At 41.2% G+C, this 18,808-nt stretch overlaps 1 protein-coding gene across 7 annotated transcripts in view; it reads left to right on the top strand.

Annotated features, from left to right (window-relative positions):
- Window positions 1-18,808, top strand: part of SLC4A4 (solute carrier family 4 member 4) — a 192,196-nt gene that overhangs the window by 88,515 nt on the left and 84,873 nt on the right. The window lies entirely within an intron of this gene.

The following is an 18,808-nucleotide window of genomic DNA, read 5'->3' as shown; positions in this document are numbered from 1 at the left end:
AAACCCGAGAGGAGTCAGGAACTGTAGCCGGTTCTGTGCACAGAAGGTCAGCCAGTGCGTGGTGCCAGGGATTCAGCAGATGCAGAGTTAAATAGACAAGCCTGGTCGGTACACAGAAAGTCAGACAGTATTCACAGGGAGAAGTGCACAGGAAAAGCACAGGGATCAGGAGCAGCAAGACGCTAAGTACACTTGTTGCTCTGACACAGGAGAGTGTCAGAGTGAAGACTAAATAGTGGGGAAGTTTGAATTCCCGGCCTCTAAGGTCGCATGATCAGACGGGCCTAACAGTACCCACTCCCTCAGGGGTGGCCTCTGGACGCCCTATAGGGTTTAGAAGGAAATTTAGCATGAAAATCCTTTAAAAGTCTAGATGCATGAAGGTCCCTAGCGGGAATCCAAGAGCGCTCCTCAGATCCGTAGCCTTTCCAGTCAACGAGGAATTGTAAAGAACCTCTAGAAATGCGGGAGTTAAAAATCTCTTTGATTCTGTGTGGAGAGGGCAGCGGGAGGTCTTCTAGTAGAAGAAAACTTGTTAATGACAAGAGGTTTCAGAAGGGAAACATGAAACACATCTGGAATCTTCAAGATGGGAGGAAGACTCAATCTAAAAGCCACCAGGTTTACGACTTCCGAAATTTTAAAAGGTCCAATGAAGCGAGGAGCAAACTTCCTAGAAGGCACCAGTAAACGGAGATTCCGGGTGGACAACCAACCTTGTCACCGGGGAAGAGAATGGGTGTAGGTCTTTTCCTTTTGTCAAAAGATTTTTTACTAGTGGCGGAAGTTTGGGACAATCTACGTTTGACTGAGTCCGACCTAGAGGAATAATCTTGAAGGAGGGAGTCAACGGCAGCAACTCCGGAGGGAGGAAGATCATGAAAAGAAGGGATTTTGGGATGGAATCCTTGGAGGGCAAAGAAAGGGGACATACCCGTGGACTCATGAGCGTGATTATTATGGGCGAACTCTGCCCAAGGTAGCAGATCAACCCAGTCATCATGTTTGGCAGAGATATAGCACCTCAGGAACTTTTCAAGCTCTTGGTTGGTTCTTTCGGTGAGGCCATTGGATTGGGGATGATATGCAAAGGAGAAGTTCAGTTTGATCCCACAGACTCGAGAAATTGCCCTCCAAAATTTGGCCACAAATTGGGTTCCACGATCAAAAACAATCACATCAGGAAAACCATGAAAACGGGGGACCTCTCTTACAAAAATTCGTGCCAAGGCAGGAGCAGAAGGTAGGCCCTTCAAGGGCACAAAATGAGCAGCTCAAGAGAGACGGTCAGTAACAACTCAAACTACGGAGAAACCTTTGGAAATGGGGAGGTCGGTAATAAAATCCATAGAAAGATGACTCCAATGACGAGCCGAAATGGGAAGCGGATGTAATAACCCATAAGGAGCCTGTCGAGGAACTTTATTCTGAGCACAGGTGGTACATGCTTCCATGAAGTCTTGTATATCCGACAGTATAGACGGCCAACAGTAGCTGCGTGACACAAATTCCTTGGTCTTCCGGATAACTGCATGACCAGCGAATCGGGAAGCATGGGCCCATTTATGAAGCTTAGAACATAGGTGGAGGGTACCTTCCCTGGGGAACAAGGTGAGTAGGGGCGGTAGCCACGATACATTTCGGACCCAGAACAAGTCTAGGAGAATCTTTCTCAGCATCTGTAGAGTCGAAAGAAGCGTCATCTTTTTTGTTCTTGGAACCTGGCCTGAACGTGATGATCATGTTGAAACGAGAGAAAAACAATGACCACTTGGCCTGACGGGGGTTGAGATAAGATGCTGTTTGAAGGTAAAAGAGATTCTTGTGATCCGTGTATATGGTTATGGGAAACATAGCTCCTCCAAATGATGCCTCTACTAATCCAGAGCTAACTTAATGGCAAGAAGCTCCTTGTCCCCAATGCCATAATTCTTCTCAGAGGCAGAGAATTTCCGGGAAAAGAAGCCAGTTTCCCCGAGGAGTCCCTTTGAGATAATATTGCTTCAACGCCAACCGAAGATGCATCGACTTCCAGGAAAAAAGGAAATGTAGGATCAGCCTGAGAAAGAATGGGGGCAGAAGTAAAGGTTTTTTTCAGTGAAGAAAAAGCCTTGACCGCTTCTGGAGACCAGGACATAGAATTGGCGGATTTCCTGGTTAGAGCGGTGATGGGTGCTATTAAAGATGAGAAGCCTTTGATTATTTGTCTGTAGTAATTGGCGAAGCCTATGAACCTTTGCACCGCCTTATGTCCAACTGGCTGAGGCCATTCCAACACTACCTTCAGTTTCTCGGGATCCATGAGCAGACCAGAGCCGGACACCACATAGCCTAAGAAGGGAATCTTTTTCAATAGACATTTCTCTATCTTACAATATAATTGGTGCTGATGTTAGCGGCCAAGTACCAAGGAGACATGTCTACGATGAGATGATATATCGGAAGAAAATATAAGAATATCCATCCAGGTAGATGACTACAAAGTGGTACAGAAAATCCTAAAAAATTTCATTAGTAAAGTTTTGAAAAAACGGCAGGGGCCAAAAAGTATTCAAAGTGGGTATAGGTATTGAATGCCATTTTCCACTTGTCTCCTTGTTTAATATGAATGAGGTTATAAGTGCCTCTGAGGTCCAATTTGGAGAACACTGTATATCCCTTAATCCTGTCAAAATAACTCAGAGATTCAGGGTAGGGGAAATTTATTTTTCACCGTTACAGCATTGAGATCCCGGTAATCAATACAAGGAAGAAGACCACCATACTTTTTCTTTATGAAGAAGAACCCAGCCCCTGCTGGGGAGGTGGATTCTCTAATAAAACCTTGTTTCAGATTTTCTTCAGTATACGTAGACATGGAGATAGAGTCTTGCATGGATAATGGATAGACCCGGCCCTTGGGTGGCACTTTATCCGGTAGGAGTTCAATACTACAATCCCAGAGTCGGTGGGGAGGTAATTTAGAAGCCTCTTTCTCACTGAACACGTCAGAGAAGGAATGATATTGGGGAGGAAGCCCCCGAGAGATATGGGAGGAAGAAGCGCCCTTGGGTCTAGACCTCTTTGCCTTCGGGAGACAACAAGAATGGCAGGCTGGGGGCGCCAAGCAAGAACTTCCGCTTTATGCCAATTCAGAGTGGGAGAATGAAGTTTGAGCCAGGGAAGACACAACATTAAAGGATTGATGGCTTCGGGAATGACAAGGAAGGAAATGACTTCAGTGTGCAATGCTCCAATCTGCAGAGAAAGATTCACAGTACGTTCCTTAATAGATCCCCCTACAATACAACTGCCATCTATAGCAGTGAGGACCATGGGAGGATCCAGAGAAAGGGTAGGTACCCCTAATCTTTGGACAATGGCGACACTTAAGAAATTCCCTGCAGCTCCGGAATCAATAAGAGCTGGAAGAGATAGTGGAATTTCTTTGAAAAGTAGAAGGGCCTGAATAGAAAAACAGGAATCGACAGGAGATGTAGAGGAAACGCCTAACCTGGCCTCTCCGGAATCGGTTAAGCTCTGTCGTTTCCCGGCCGCTTGGCACAAGTACTCAGCAGATACCCAGGTTCTCCACAGTATAAACATAGCGGGTTCTTGAAACGTGTCTCTCTCTCTCTCTCTCTCTCTCTCTCTCTCTCTCTCTCTCTCTCTCTCACTCCTCTCTCCTCTCTCTCCTCCCAAGAGAGACGTGCTCTGCCTAATTGCATAGGCTCTTCTATAGGAATCATAGAACTTTGAAAGCGCGGGGCCAAACGAAATCCCGAACGACGAGAAACCTCCTCCTGGGTACGTTCACGGAAACGAACGTCTGTTTGATTGCAGAGCGAAACCAAAGCGTCCAAAGAAGTAGGAAGCTCACGACCTGCTAATTTATCTTTAATCCATTCGGACAGGCGCTTCCAGAAGGTGGCCACCAACGCCTCGTCATTCCAACGGAGTTCAGCCACAAGAGTGTGAAATTGGACAGCAGACTGTCCAAGAGGGAGTGTACCCTGGCAAAGGCGTAGAAGGCCAGTAGCAGCTCTGGACATCCGTCCGGGTTCATCGAAGATGTGCCGAATGGTCTCCAAGAAAGTGGCACAATTGTGTAACAAAGGATCGTTATGTTCCCACATAGGAGATGCACAGGCTAGCGCTGGTCCAGATAATAACGATACAATGTAGGCCACTTTAGTTTTTTCAGTAGTAAAGTTCCCGGGCTGCAGCTCAAACTGGATGGCACATTGATTTAAAAATCCACGGCACGCCTTGGGGTCCCCATCAAACTTGGTTGGATTAAGAATACGAAGCTGCGAAGACGCAGGAGTAGGGGCCACAGTGCCCCTAGGAGGAGGAGCGGCCTGTGGAGGAGAGGGAGGCAGCAGTAGTACGCCCACCTGGGCCGAGAGGGTATTCTGGAGAGTATCTAAACGGGCGGACATACTCTGAAGGAATTGCAGCAGCTGGATTTGGTTCATCTTTTGCTCTTCAACCCTAGTAGCCAAGTGCTCCAGCAGATCTCTAGCAAAAGGGTTCCTAGATCCATCCATAATGGATCAGAGAAAACTGTTACGTCTCACTGGAGACAACTACCAACCGGTATTGGCACTGACCTTCCCAGGGCGCAGAGTCTAACAGACACCCCGGTCTTCTCCAAGATCTTCCGCAAGGTGGGATGGTTTTAGCTGCCGGAGGCCCGCAGGTCGCGGCCCCTAGGTTAGCCCACCAGTGTGGTAGAGAGATAGTAGTAGGGTGAACGGTTCTGGGAACACAGTAAAAGGCCTTGTCTAGCTGGATATTAAACAGCTTAACTGTAAGTAGTATTAAGCCAGACGCACCTTGCTGTCTAGTAGAGAGGCACGAGGAGACAAACACGAGAGCAGTCAGGAACTGTAGCCGGTTCGGTACACAGAAGGTCAGCCAGTGCGTGTTGCCAGGGATTCAGCAGATGCAGGGTTAAATAGACAAGCCGGGTTGGTACACAGAAAGTCAGCAGTATTCATAGGGAGAAATGCACAGAGATCAGGAGCAGCCAGACGCTAAGTACACTTGTTGCTCTGACACAGGAGAGTGTCAGAGTGAAGACTAAATAGTGGGGAAGTTTGAATTCCCCGCCTCTCAGGTCACGTGATCAGACGGGTCTAGCAATTGGTCAATGGTTCTCCTGGTGTTATCGCTGGCCTGACGGCCTGGGAAAAAACCAACCTGGTTGTAATGCACAAGGGAGGGAAGGAACAAATTTAATCTGTTAGCAAGAATTTTAGCGTACAATTTAACATCTGTATTAAGCAGGGAAATAGGGCGATAACTAGCACAGTCATAAACATCTTTACCCTCTTTATAAATAACAGAGATCCGAGCTTCCAAAGAGTCCCTAGACCAAGAGGCCTCAGGTAGGATTGAGATTAAGAAAGTATGCAAACGGGGGACCAATAGCCCAGCAAACCTTTTATGATAGGCAACAGTGAAGCCACCTACTCATGAGTTATTTTTTAATTGCAGATTAGGGTAGCAATTGTACACTGAGCTAAGGCTTCCTTTTAGCCATTTGTAAGTTATGTTTTTAAAAAGATGTTCGCCTCTGTGCTTTAATTACACACTGCCCCTCCTTTTGTTTCAGACAAGTAGTAAAAGTACATAACCTAATCACTTGTATTATACAGAAAAATACACTACTTGCATACTACATTATAAAGCTGTTTATTGCTTATCTTAAACCGTGTAAAAACAGGCAGTTCTGAATCTATACTTTTCACACCTTTATGGCACTCAACATCTATACACATTTACCCACTAGTTGTATATTGTCTAGATTTTATACATAAGAAACACCAGGACTCATCTTATGGTATTTTAACAAGACTGCAAATGCAACAAGGAGACAAGTATGTCACAAGACACTAATCAACTAGAGGAGTTATACTGTGCATTACCCGCCATAGTCTTGCACTTTATAAATTGCTGTCATATACCCAAAACTATTATAATTTCAGAAGAATTGTCGACCAATCTCTGCTGTTAATCTAGGTCAGATGAAACACATCCTTGCAAAAAATTCCCACAATAGCCAAAAAGATCCAGGTGGCCCAGAGGTGTTCTAAATAGCATAAAGGACGGCACACATACCTTTATAACTTGTTGGTGGCTTTGTATAGCATTGATATTATACTTTGCTTAAAAGCCCTGAAATGCTCTAGGTAATAAAATGCTGCCTCTTTCTATCTAGTAGAACATTTTGGTGGTACTAATCCCTGATGGAGTTCCACCTGATGTTTATGTCATGCTGCCAGTTGGAAAAAGTTTGATAGAAATTGCATGCATAGGAAAATTGTCAGTGGAGTATATTGATTGGATGGCGTCCAATCTGCTGTAGATTTATCCAATCGGCTCCATCAGCAACATTACAATGCAAGCAAATTACATTTAAAGTGTAATCATGGCAGAAGCGTCATTCACCATGCTAGCAGGATGGGAATCTCTGGACCACTGCGGCCTGGGCATGTTACGCCCAGATTTACACTATTTAGGGAAAGAAGCATCTTTTGACAGAATATTATTCTGCCTGCAGTCTCCTTTTATTCAGTAGTTCTTGGTTAGACATGCCACATTGTCACGAGCCCCGGCTCCACAGCGGACCGTGCGGGTGGCTTCATTCTGCCCCTGGCGTCCCGGCCATCGCCATGACGACCAGGACGTCATTTCCTCTGGCCTCGTCCAGGTTGCCTAGGCAACAACCGGAATGCTCAACTCACACTGCTGCCTCGCCCGGCAAGCGGTCTAACAGCTGGGCGTCCACGCACACGTTTGTGTAGTGCTGCTGATTATTGGGGGATGCACTCTGCAGAAGATTGGGCGTCATCTCTACTTAAGGCAGTGAGGGCTATGCCTCACTTCCGGTTATAACTTCCTTGCCTGTGAATTACCTGCTCCTTTCTCCTGCATTTGTAATTTTCTGATTGACTGCTTGTGTATGACCCTTGGCTTGCTTACTGGACTTTTTTGTTTTGCCTGTGACTCTGACTTCTGCCTGTTCTCCGGATACGTTGCTAGTTGCCGGCCCTGACCCTTGCCTGGACTTTACCATGCTGTCCGCTGTTGCCCCTCTTACCACGGCTTGTTTTCAGGACCCCGCTACTACCTACTTTCTGGCCCTCTTCTGCGCTGCAGTGATTACATAAATTTGTACTACTTTGAGTTTAAGACCTGGGGGCATCTGAGTACCTGTGAGCACGTCCAGCTCTACGGGAAATGCACCCGCCTGTTCTACAAGTTTATAGTATTTGCTGTCAGCCCTAACACACATATAGCTTTCTGACATGATAATCTGGCCACTATGGACCTGGTTATTTTTGCGTTTATGAATAGTGATCAGGTTAGCCTGGCAGAGCAAATAATAAAACAGCTTTCATTCATATTAATAAATAAGCAGAGTATGTGCTATGTGTATACAATCTAACATACTTTCTACCGGACATGGCATTTTGCTCTTTGACCAGTTTGTGACTTGTGTATTTGTATTTCGGTGAATGTGAATTTGGTGTTCTGCAGCTTGCACAAATCCAGGCTATAAATTGCTCATTAACTTACAGAAAAGGTAGTAAAGTACACGTGGTATAATCAGGCATAGAGGACCTGTGACCCAAAAATTCCTTAATTTATGCACAGTATTTCCATAAAGACTTTGTTGTTACATTGAGGTGCATAAAATCTTGTGTAGAAAACATGCCCTAAATGTGTATTTTATAAATTCTCTGTTAATGTTCGTACATGGCTTTATTGAGACATATTTTAGTTTTTAAGATATATTTGCAGAATTGTTTAATGATGTCATTATTCACTTATTTTGTATACATACACAATCTGTATTAGCTGAAGGACCAAGGGCAAGTGCAGGATATTTAAAGGGTGGTTTGCAAATGCATATTGTAAAAGGACCTGTGGTTGCGCCTCACATGCGCACACTGTACTCTTTTTCTGTTCTCAGATACACTCGTTATAAAACTCGCACTTTTATGTACTTTTCCTTACACAATGTTGCCTTACTCAGTCTTTTGACCACAGTAAATAACACAAGCTTTACAGAATTATTTATCCAATAACCACTGTATCTCAGCAGTACTTCACAGTATATATTCGTTATAAATGAACAATACTCACAACATATGTATGTATTTAAATCAAAGTATTTTACTGTTAACACAGAAAAGCTTGCATTCACAGTTCACACATATATCATAACGTTGTTTAGCATAACATAGTATATCAATATAAAATTAACCCTAGGTTCACCACCTTTTTCCTTACGCAATCCTAGCTTTACATATGTTTCCTTGATAAGAATCAGTATTTATAATATTGATTTAACTATCACAGATATCAGACAATAGCTACACAGTTATATGTATATAAATAGTTAAATTCACATTACAAACACACATATAGCTTTATAGATATATATATTATCATTGATACTTATCAAGTCCTTGTATCCTGAATCCAATTCTTTATCTGCAGTGTAGGGAATGTTCCTGTAGTATAGAATCCTTTCCTGTAGCTTTGTGTAGGTTTTCTGTAGTATAATGTATTTTCTGTAGTGCAGTGTATCCCTATGTAATATCTTTTCTGTAGTGTAGTATAATATGTATATTTTCTGTAGTGTAGTGTATACCTATATATCTTTTCTGTAATGTAGTGTGTCTCTAGTATAGTGTAGGGTAGTATAATGTGTATATTTTCTGTAGTGTAGTGTATCCCTATATAATATATCTTTTCTGTAGTGTAGTGTGTCCCTAGTATAGTGTAGTGTATAGAATGCTCGTTGTCCAGGGGCAGGCAGAAAGCAAAAGAGCGAGGGGGATTCCCGGGTCTGGCTTTTATATCTGTGAATTGATGCTGAGGTTATACACAATCAAAGAAAATCTTCCTGCATGCCAGCTTTACGATTGATCGGAGAACAGAATATACACAGCACCATGTCTTTTGTATAGAATCTGCTCTATTTAATGCATACCAGTGTTAGGCTGCCAGGTCTGATAACGAACTTGCAGAACAGATGACAGAGGTCTTCACCTATAGCAGCCGCCTTTCCCATACAGCTTTATGTGCTCACAGGTAGTCGGATGCTCTCAGGACTTAACTCCTAGCGTAGTGCAAGTTCGTTAACAACACCGCAGCGGCAGGCCAGAGGAGGCTGAGTAGATGGTAGCGGATGGTCAGATGTAAGCTGAGGTCAGGGGTCACAAATAAGTAGAATGGTCAAATAACACGCCAAAAGGTCAGGGTCACAGGCAAACAGCGAAGTCCAAGATTCAGGCCACAGGCAAGGTCCAAGGTACAGGCAGAGGGTCACAACAGTAGGTCCAATAGAAAAATGGGCAGAGTATCCACAAGAACTGGGACAAACAGCACAGGGGCAGGACAGCAGTAGACAAAATCTACATTATAACCAGCAGGGAGGCTAAGCCCTCCCTGCCTTAATTACTAATGGTAACCAATCAGGGCTTTGCCCTGATTCATCCCCAGACACCAGTTAATAAATGAATTAGCTGCTTAATCAGTCCGCAGGCTGTAGCGCGCGCACCCAGCTGCTCTGATGCCGGGGCGTGATAACAATTACTTTCGGCATCCGGCCGTTGCCCTGGCAAGTGACACCCCGGTTGTCATGGAGACGGCCGGGATGCCAGGGAGAGGGACAGTGAGTCGCGGCGGTGCCCGCGGCCGCTGTGGCACCTAACAACCAGGTTACACATTTTTATAGTACTTCTGAATTTGACATGTCACAAGTTCAGTTTCCAGACAACCCTGTGGTGCCACATTTTTTAAGCGGGGTGTACAGTACGACAGTTAAGGTGTGGTAGCTTTAATTTTTCCTTGAAGAGTAACACTTAACTTTAATACACTTGTTGATAAGCCATATCATCAGTTTTATTAGTGTGTACGTATATGTATATATATATATATATATATACATACAATAAGGATTAGTAACAGTCCTTAAAGTGCAAAATGTATCAGATCTTATACCCTTGAACCAATTGGCCAGGTTCAGCCATATAAACCATCCTTCTAGATAAGCATCTCCAGTGTGCTCCTTCAAAAATTTATATTTCATGTCTCTTATTTCTTGTAAGTGATCACCAATTATTCTCTCTTGGTCATCTGTGTCATTAATGAAAAAGATGCAACACTGGGCTCTTTGTTAGTGTTGCTCTGGTACCATCTGATACACCTTTCTTCAGGAGGCTGTCCACAATACACACAAATACATTTCTGTACTGGCGGTAATCACCTACTGTCATGTGTTGCTTTTTCCTTTATGTGTTTGAGTTGAACTTAACATTATGTATAATAATCTCTATACTACTATTGGCGTGAGTATGGTTCTTCCAGACCTGGCTTTCTTTTGTAGACTGATAAGCACCTACAGCGCACAACGAAAGAAAATAACTTGCAATCAACATACCTCCCTCTAATATGATTGAACACCACTCTCTGGTGTTCCTTGGACCTTTAAGTAACTTGTACTTATACATTTTACTCAGACTCCCTTTGTTTGAAGATCTTGCAGTGCAAAGCGTGTATCCAGGTTTCTCTTTCTTGCACCTTCACTGTTGTGGGAGTCATCAATAAGATCTGTTATGTTCCTTCAAACCTGGGTTCAAGAGCTTTTCTCACAGGTTTTCTTTATAACAACCCAATCTCCAGACTCCTACAGATGAGTGTTAGGATCCTGGTTTGGATCTGGAATGGAAGAGAACACCTTGCGGTGGATGTTAGTAAATTGTTTCCTGTTTATGCCATTAGTTTCTGCATTTTTTTATTTTACCTGCCTTTCTACCTGCCCACTACTCTGGGGGTGTGTAGTCCTAACATGATACCCACTTCTTCTAGAACCTGCTGTAGTTCCTTCCCATAAAATGGGTACCTCTGTCACTCTCAATCACTTCTGGAACCCCATATTGACATACTACTTGGAAATTTGTTTCTTTGCCATTGCTTTAATGGTTGCTGTTCTACAAGGCCACACCTCCGCTCAGTGACTAAATAAGTCAATGCACACGAGGACATACTCATAGCCAGCTATTTTTGGTAACTGTATGAAGTCAATCTGCAGCCTTTGGAAAGGGTACAGAGTCTGTGGGGTACTTTTGGATGGGACTTTTACAGTCTTACCAGGATTGTGTAAAGCACATATCACACATCGAGATACATATCCTTGTGCAGCTTGTGCAAATCCAGGAGCCACCCAGGTTCTTTTCAGGTCCTTTAACATGGTGTCCTTCCTTGGACACATGGACCTTTCCATGTAGGGCTTGTGGCATCACTGGGTACAATGCTTTTGGCAAACAATAGCGATCCTGCAACTGCCATTCATTTCCCTAACCCTAACCCCAGTCTTTTCCAGGCCTGTTTTACAACATTTGGGGCTTGTTCTGGAAATTTTCTGAGTGTCTCTTAAGTCTAGGATTGGGGGTAGGGCCACAACATATATGCTCACAGGATTCAGTGGCATTACAGCAGCTTACTTTGCAGCGGCATCTGCTAGTGCATTACCTTTTGGCTTCTGAAGTGTGTTCTCTAGTGTGTGCCTGTACACCGCTAGTTGCTTAGGCAGTTGAAGAGCAGCAAACAGGGACCTAATGAGTTCTGCACACCCTGTGTATGGTGTGCCATCAACATAATATCGCAAACCATCTGCAAACAATTCTAAATCAGCATTCAGGAGAAAAAGAAAAAGTTTATCTATTTTCTGTGTCTTGCTGCTGCTGTGACTGACTCACTTTCACTATATGTCTTATCAATAGCTGCTTCTTGTGTCAGTATGCTCCCCTCTTATGAATACAGCAGCAATAGAATAATGTTGCTGGGTTCAAAGTTGCAAACCTTTTTAATCTGACATTTAGAGGGGGTAAGTAATGGCACCTCATACTTAGTGAGCCTGGCTGAGGACAAGTGTTTTGGCTGAGAACTTCTGCCACTGAATGTGGTACCTGTATAACAAGTTCATGTCCTAACACCATGCTACTGATTTAATGCACGTTGGTGCTGCCCTGATTACAGGGTCTACCTGCATAGAGTAATATGCTAAAGGACTTTCTTTCCCTCCAAGTGCTTGTGTGAGCATGTCCCTGTGTTTTATGACAAAACAGATTAACCAACTTGTTAAAATCTGGCAAAGCCAGTGCTGGCGCTGAGGTTACATCAGCTTTCAATTGGTTAAACATTTGTTCCTGCTCAGGGGAGAGTGCAAATGGCTTGCTATCGTCCAGAAGTGCCAATGCAGGAGCACGGATAATAGCTCATAAACTCTTAAGTCTTTTTTCTAAAACACAATAGTCATACTCAGCAGAGCTTATATCACGTAAATCTTTCTAGTGTTTACTTATGTTTGTTGCGGCTGTGGACTCGCATAACCCAAAACATATTGCATCCTACTCATTGAGAGTTGGATACATTCAATCTGGATTACCTAAAGGGTCTTTCTCTGTAGCTGGGAGGTGTGTTAGTTCTGTGAGAATAGTGCGTCCAAGATGTGCCTGCACACAGGTTAAACAGCTAGCAGAAATATGCAGCTAGTGTAAAGAATCTCGGAGCATACCAATAGGCCATAATTAATTGAGCCAGAGCAGTCCTTGTGTGTTAAACCACGACTAAGCTGTACCAAAACAGGCTACAGACCTTTTTTTTTTTTTTTGGTGCAACAAGCTTACCTTTATTACTGCGCCACAAACCTGTGTGGGCAGGTTCACATCCTCCCTGCTTGCCAACTAGAGAACTTCTGTGAAGAACAACATGTTTGCATAGAGATCAACATTTGTTCATTAGGGATTACAGTAACTGTCATTAATTTACATTTTTGTTCTTCAATCCTTTTTCTGCTGCTGACTTCACTACTTTGCCAGCTGTGGTATTAAACAATTTGCCAATCAGTGTGTGTCCACCCCCTATCACTGTGTTTCCCTCACTCTCCTGTAAACCATCAGGTAACCAGTGAAGATTTTGTACGTAAGTGCCTGCTCATTAAACACTTATTTATGTGTTTCTCTGTGTAGCTTAACTGTGACGCTATGTGTTCCATGTCATGAAAAAATTATCCTCAAAGGGGCAGTGGCTAATCTCACAAACAGGGGATGTGAGAGTGACGTGACCTTGGTACGTGCTCAAGGCCACTCTCCATATCATCATCCCCTAGCACAGCCCCCTTGTATGACTCTGATGTCTCTTCCTTAATTTTAATCATTCCATAACACACAGCCCTCTCAAAAGGTTGCAGACATTCAGCCATTTTAAAATCAAAACTGTCTCTCTCACAAATCAGAGTACTCTCGTTAGACACCTCGCATTGTGTCATTGTGTATGCAAATCACTCAGCATTTTCTCAACAGAGTCACCCATCGCCGAATATTCACACATATTTTCACAATCTGTGATTTCCCTATTGAAAGTACAAATGTATTCACTTGAACAAGTCTCGCTCACAGACAGGATTTTATCTTGTAACATTTCTTTATGGGCATAACAAATCCCCCTAATTTCGGAGAAAAATTCATCAGAGCCATTTTCACATAGATTAAAACTGCTTGTAATACCTACATGTAAAATCTCACTTCCACCTTACTCTATTTCACAGAGATAATTATTTTTCTCTACTTCAAGAACAGAAACGGCTTTTTGCACCCCAGCCAGCTTGAGGTCCGTGTTTTCTCCTGACACTATTTAAATATTATTTACAGTCTTGTCCTTCCGTTGATTTGTGCAGTGACGGACCACGGAGTTTAAAACTTTTTGCATCTCTTCAAAAGCTTACAATTAACCAATACAGGCATTACATTTACAAATGTACAAATTTTTCGACCTTAAAACAAAAGAAAAACAAAACAATACTCACTCCCTCACTTATAGAGGAAGAAAAATTAAATGATATCATCCAGCCTACACGTGTGGAACTAGAAGTCCCAGCATTAAACTAAATAATATGCTTTAATGTCTTGTTACCACTCTGGAGACATTTAAATTACTCTTGAATTATTAAAGCATACTCGAAGAACCTTTTTAGCAATTTTACATACATGGTCAGATAACCAAAACCACTACCTCCCTTCCTTTCTTCACACACTGAAGTCTTTTACACAGAATAAGTGGGTACATTCCATTATCTCAGCTGTGCAGCATCACACATACACTGTGCAATGTTTCTCCTATATACATACATTTACAGTGCACAAATTATATGACTTTGAATTTTAACATCAAAAGTACCTGTTACATGGAAGGTAATTTTGTTAGAAGTCTGCCTTATGCAAATGCTCAAGATACTTAACAACCATTAAACTATTCTTCCTATACATGTGACTAGCAACTAACCCTTCAATAAAACTTGTTTTTAACTCATTTTAATGACAGATTCACAACACAAATAATTGAAGTCACAATATTTACACCCTCTGTCTGGGTCCTTAATTTTGCAGCATTACACATTTTACACATTTCTTTACTCTCCAATAATTCAGTCCTGTCTTACATTTACATCTCCACATACATTTCGATTTTCAAGATCTCTTAACTTCCCTGTGCCACCTCAAACAATCTTTTGGGGTTTGAGCTCAATACACCTTTTGTTATTGTCACATTACCACTTGCAACACTCTAGTTACTCCATCCTCACATGTCAATTCCTTCTCTTACATCTGCCATTTCTGCACATTCATGTTCATAAATCAATTCCTCCATGGTTTACAGCTACGTTTCACATTTTTCTCTTAAGTTATTGACTTAACTTAAGACATATCATCTTAATTGGATCAAAACTACCATCTTTGGTCAAACCAAACCTCTAAAACAATTCACCCATTCCTACACAAAATTCCTTGCCATGGATATATTCCATTATGTCCATAGCCATTCCTGGAACATCAGATTCTGTACTATTGTTATTACCCATGATCGAAATACCTTATGACTTTTAGTAATAACTATTGTTAATTCCCCTGGTCAAAATACTTTGAGTTGAAACAACAATTTTTACAATCTGGACCCGTACCTGGGTCCCAAAGAATCAAATTTCTTATCAAATTGTGTATCTTATGGATTCCAATGCAATGACATCAAACTTTGACCATAAAATTTTCAAAGAAAAACAGATAATATTCAAAACATACCTTAGACAAAACAAATATTAAAGTTTTCTTCTGACTTTTAGGGGCATATTCAATTGTCTGTGTAACTCTCAATAGTAACGTGGCAATAAAAGTATTACCAGTATTACGGTAATTCTAAGCCGGTTTTCAGCTGAAAGCCGGCGTTAAAGGTACCGTAATGACTGTAATAACTGTAATAATGCGCAAGCCGCGTTACTTTTGCAAGTAACGCGGACAGTTGAATATGCCCCTTATGGTCAAGGCACAGCGACACACAGACCAGGCCGGACTGTAGAGAGACGACAAAGAGGCAGAGCAGAAAATTACTGACAACGTGGCTTTATGATTCTGTGTCCCTTTTTGGTCTGACAATCGTTCCGTGGCTCTCTGGGCGCTGACCATCTTGCTGGGGCCTCCAAAGAAATGTCAAATCCAACATATGCTATCTAGATTGATGCCGAGCTTTTACACAATCAAAGGAAATCTTCCTGCATGCCTGCATTACGGTCGATCGGAGATCAGAATATACACAGCACCATCTCTTCTGTATAGGATCTGCTCTGTTTAATGCATACCAGGTTACACATTTTTATAGTACTTCTGAAGAACTTGTTGATGTGCAAAAACATTTGATGTGTCACAATTTCAGTTTCCCGACAACCCTGTGGTTGTGCTTATGGTGCAATTTTCCAAGAAGTTTTAAGGTAGCACGTTATTTGTAATAAGCTACTTCTACAAATACCATGTTTACTTCTGCTTCGAAACACACTCTGCAAAACTTCTTACAAATTCTATAAACACAAAATATATCCCTAAACATATTAAAATGTGAAGCATTCTTAAAGGTACACTACATTTCATATAAAATACATTGTCAATGGGACATCTCTAGAATCTATACACTGCCCTCTGGTGATCCACAGTGGCCCATGGGAGGAGCTGCTGAGACTGAGCAGCTTAGTTTCAGCCAGTACTGCAGTCACAGCACTTCTCAAATGTAGAGTCAATTCGCAGTACTGACTCTTAAATGGAGCTAAAGATTTTGGGCCAGTGGGGGGTGCACACCTGAGAGCAATGTAATAATTATAAATAAAGGGAATTTAAATCTATATAGAAAGCAACAAAAACAATAGGAAAAAAACGGTAGAAAACATTTGCTTTTGAATCCTGCATTTATATTTGGATGCACCAAATCCAGATTTTTGTTAGCGGAATTCAGCCATATATTTGAGGCTTTTACCAAAATGTAAGTTTAGCTGAATTGTTAGCATTCGATGAACCAAATGCAAACCTTGACTTCTTTGAGATATTACGATTAAATAAAATAATAAATTAAAAACAATTATTTTGTACAGCAACAGACAAATTGTGGATGCTACATGAAAAAAGAAGGCTCAGCCTCTCAGGATAATGTACATTGTTTTGGAAAGGACAAAGTAGTTAAATGCATGGGCAGGTAAAGCTCTAGGATAATTAACAAATTATGATTGGCCATCTACAAAATAGAATCCTCCGTTTTGCTCTATCCAGCAATAATCAGATAAGGACTAGGGATGTACTGATCAATATTTTAGAATGTGGACAAATGCAGAGTCGTTTCACATAAAGACTGTAAAATACTTAAAAACAAAATGCTAAAAAACTAAACTGAACCATAAATTGCTTATTAAAATTATGATTATCAAAATAATCACATTTGATATTGGACATTTGGCCAATTCTATAGTAGGCTACCTTGGGCTGGGTCACTGGGCTACCTGCATTTTTTTTCCTTTTAAAATGCTCCTAATAGGCTGCTGAGTCGAGTCTTCCCCCCAGGCTAAAATTTGCCAACCCTCCCCTGATAATAATCCTGTTGAAATCTACAGCATCATTACAGGGCATGGTGGAAAATACAGTCGGAGGATAACCACTATTGGCCTGTGTGTGGTCTTCTTCCAATTGCACGAATGGGCTGTAGTGAAGTCCTCAAAGCTGAACGTCTGATTTGGCCGCCCATGTGTCTGTCTAACTTGATCTTGTCACACAGTGCTTAGGTGGAATGGCAGGATTGGCCCATGTATAGCTATTTACTAGACAATTTTTGAGCAATGACAAACATTATACTGCCTGCAGAGACCTGTATATTACTTTTAAGTATGACCAACATATAATGATTAGCAGAAGGCAAACGTTGTCAGAGAAAGAAATGTCCTGAGAATTAATGTATCTTCAGAATACAGAAGTAAAATAGCATTGTGCAGTTGTTTATAAAAGAACAAGGCACTTCTCATTTATTTAAAATCTGCTCTCATTGTTCTATATGTATAAAGTATAAACTCTCTAATACAAAGGGCTTAGTTGCAATCATGGAAAGTTTTTCATCTTGTGGACATCTGGTAGCTATACCTTAAAACCGAGAACTGGTTTGAACAACCTTGGAAGTACAGCATAATCTACCACTAGTTCAAGGCTATCTTTATTGTTAAGAAATATTGCATCTTATTTCACATAATTAATTTTGCACTGCATTGTGCATCTCTCTCTATAAAACCAAGTCATATTTATATATAGGGATGGAATGCTTAAAGTTACAGAACTATTAATGTTTTGTGATGGGGTGTAAACATCTAAGAAATGTCAGCGGTGGTCATAAATTACACTTTAAAGATGTAGAAAAGAAAACAAAAATTATGTTCTGCCTTTTAAATGTAATTTTTACATTGAATTGGCAAACGAGGTGCCATAAACCAATGAAACCACACTTGTAACAGGAGAAAGGTAAAATTTAATTTTGTTAAAGGTTAATTTTTCATTTTTGTTCTTTATGGATGTCTATATTGAATTTTTGCAAGCTTTAGTATTGAAGTATAAGTAAACAAGATTATAATGCAGAAGGAGGAGGTTATCTGTCCTCATATATTTTTCAGCCCCGAGGACATCAAGGCTGTGAGTTACACTCATGATTAGATAATTAAATTGCAATTTTCAGTACTTAGTTTAATATCAGGAATGAGCATCCTTCAGCATCTGTTGAAGTTCAGTATTAGTTTATAAATGATTTTTTTTTAAATCATTGTTCTTCAAAAAGCTTTATTTGAATGACAAGAATGAATCTCATAAGCTTCTTTTGTTCCACACTGACTATTCATATGAATTCTTTGATATGGGCCTTGCGAGTTGTATTTTTTCAGCAAGGTACGCAATGTTAGGTATATGATGACTGTTCTGAACATTATTCTTCTACAGTGTAGGATACAGGTCATTAGCCAAGGGGAGGTCTTGTAGAATAATTTAGCTATGCAAATGATGCACTGTAATTCTAGTAGTTTAGGAGTACAGTGATGTAAACATTTCTTTCTAGCACCATGTAGTTTGGCAGGTCAGAACTGAAGCTGAATGTAAATATATTTTCGCAATTAACCTTAAGAAAATATTTTAAATTGTAGATAGTGTGAAATAATTGTGACTACTAAATCCAACTATGTTGGCAGTTAGCAAAGTTAATAGAAGCTGTATAAATGGTTGTACAAATAAATTGTGTTTTTTTACGTAAATTCTGACTTTTTAAGTACATCAGCTAAAAGAAAAAAAAAGTGTGCCTGTCGTCAGCTGTGCAGAAATTGACCCCAAGCTGTTTTGCAGGTGCATTGATGCTTAACAATGTATTCTATGCTAGTCTACATGTAAAGAGTAGACTGTCTCTTGTTAAA

The sequence above is a fragment of the Mixophyes fleayi genome, chromosome 1 (assembly GCF_038048845.1).
Source record: "Mixophyes fleayi isolate aMixFle1 chromosome 1, aMixFle1.hap1, whole genome shotgun sequence".
Lineage (NCBI taxonomy): Eukaryota > Metazoa > Chordata > Amphibia > Anura > Limnodynastidae > Mixophyes > Mixophyes fleayi.
This window is presented reverse-complemented; position numbering and strand designations above follow the sequence as displayed.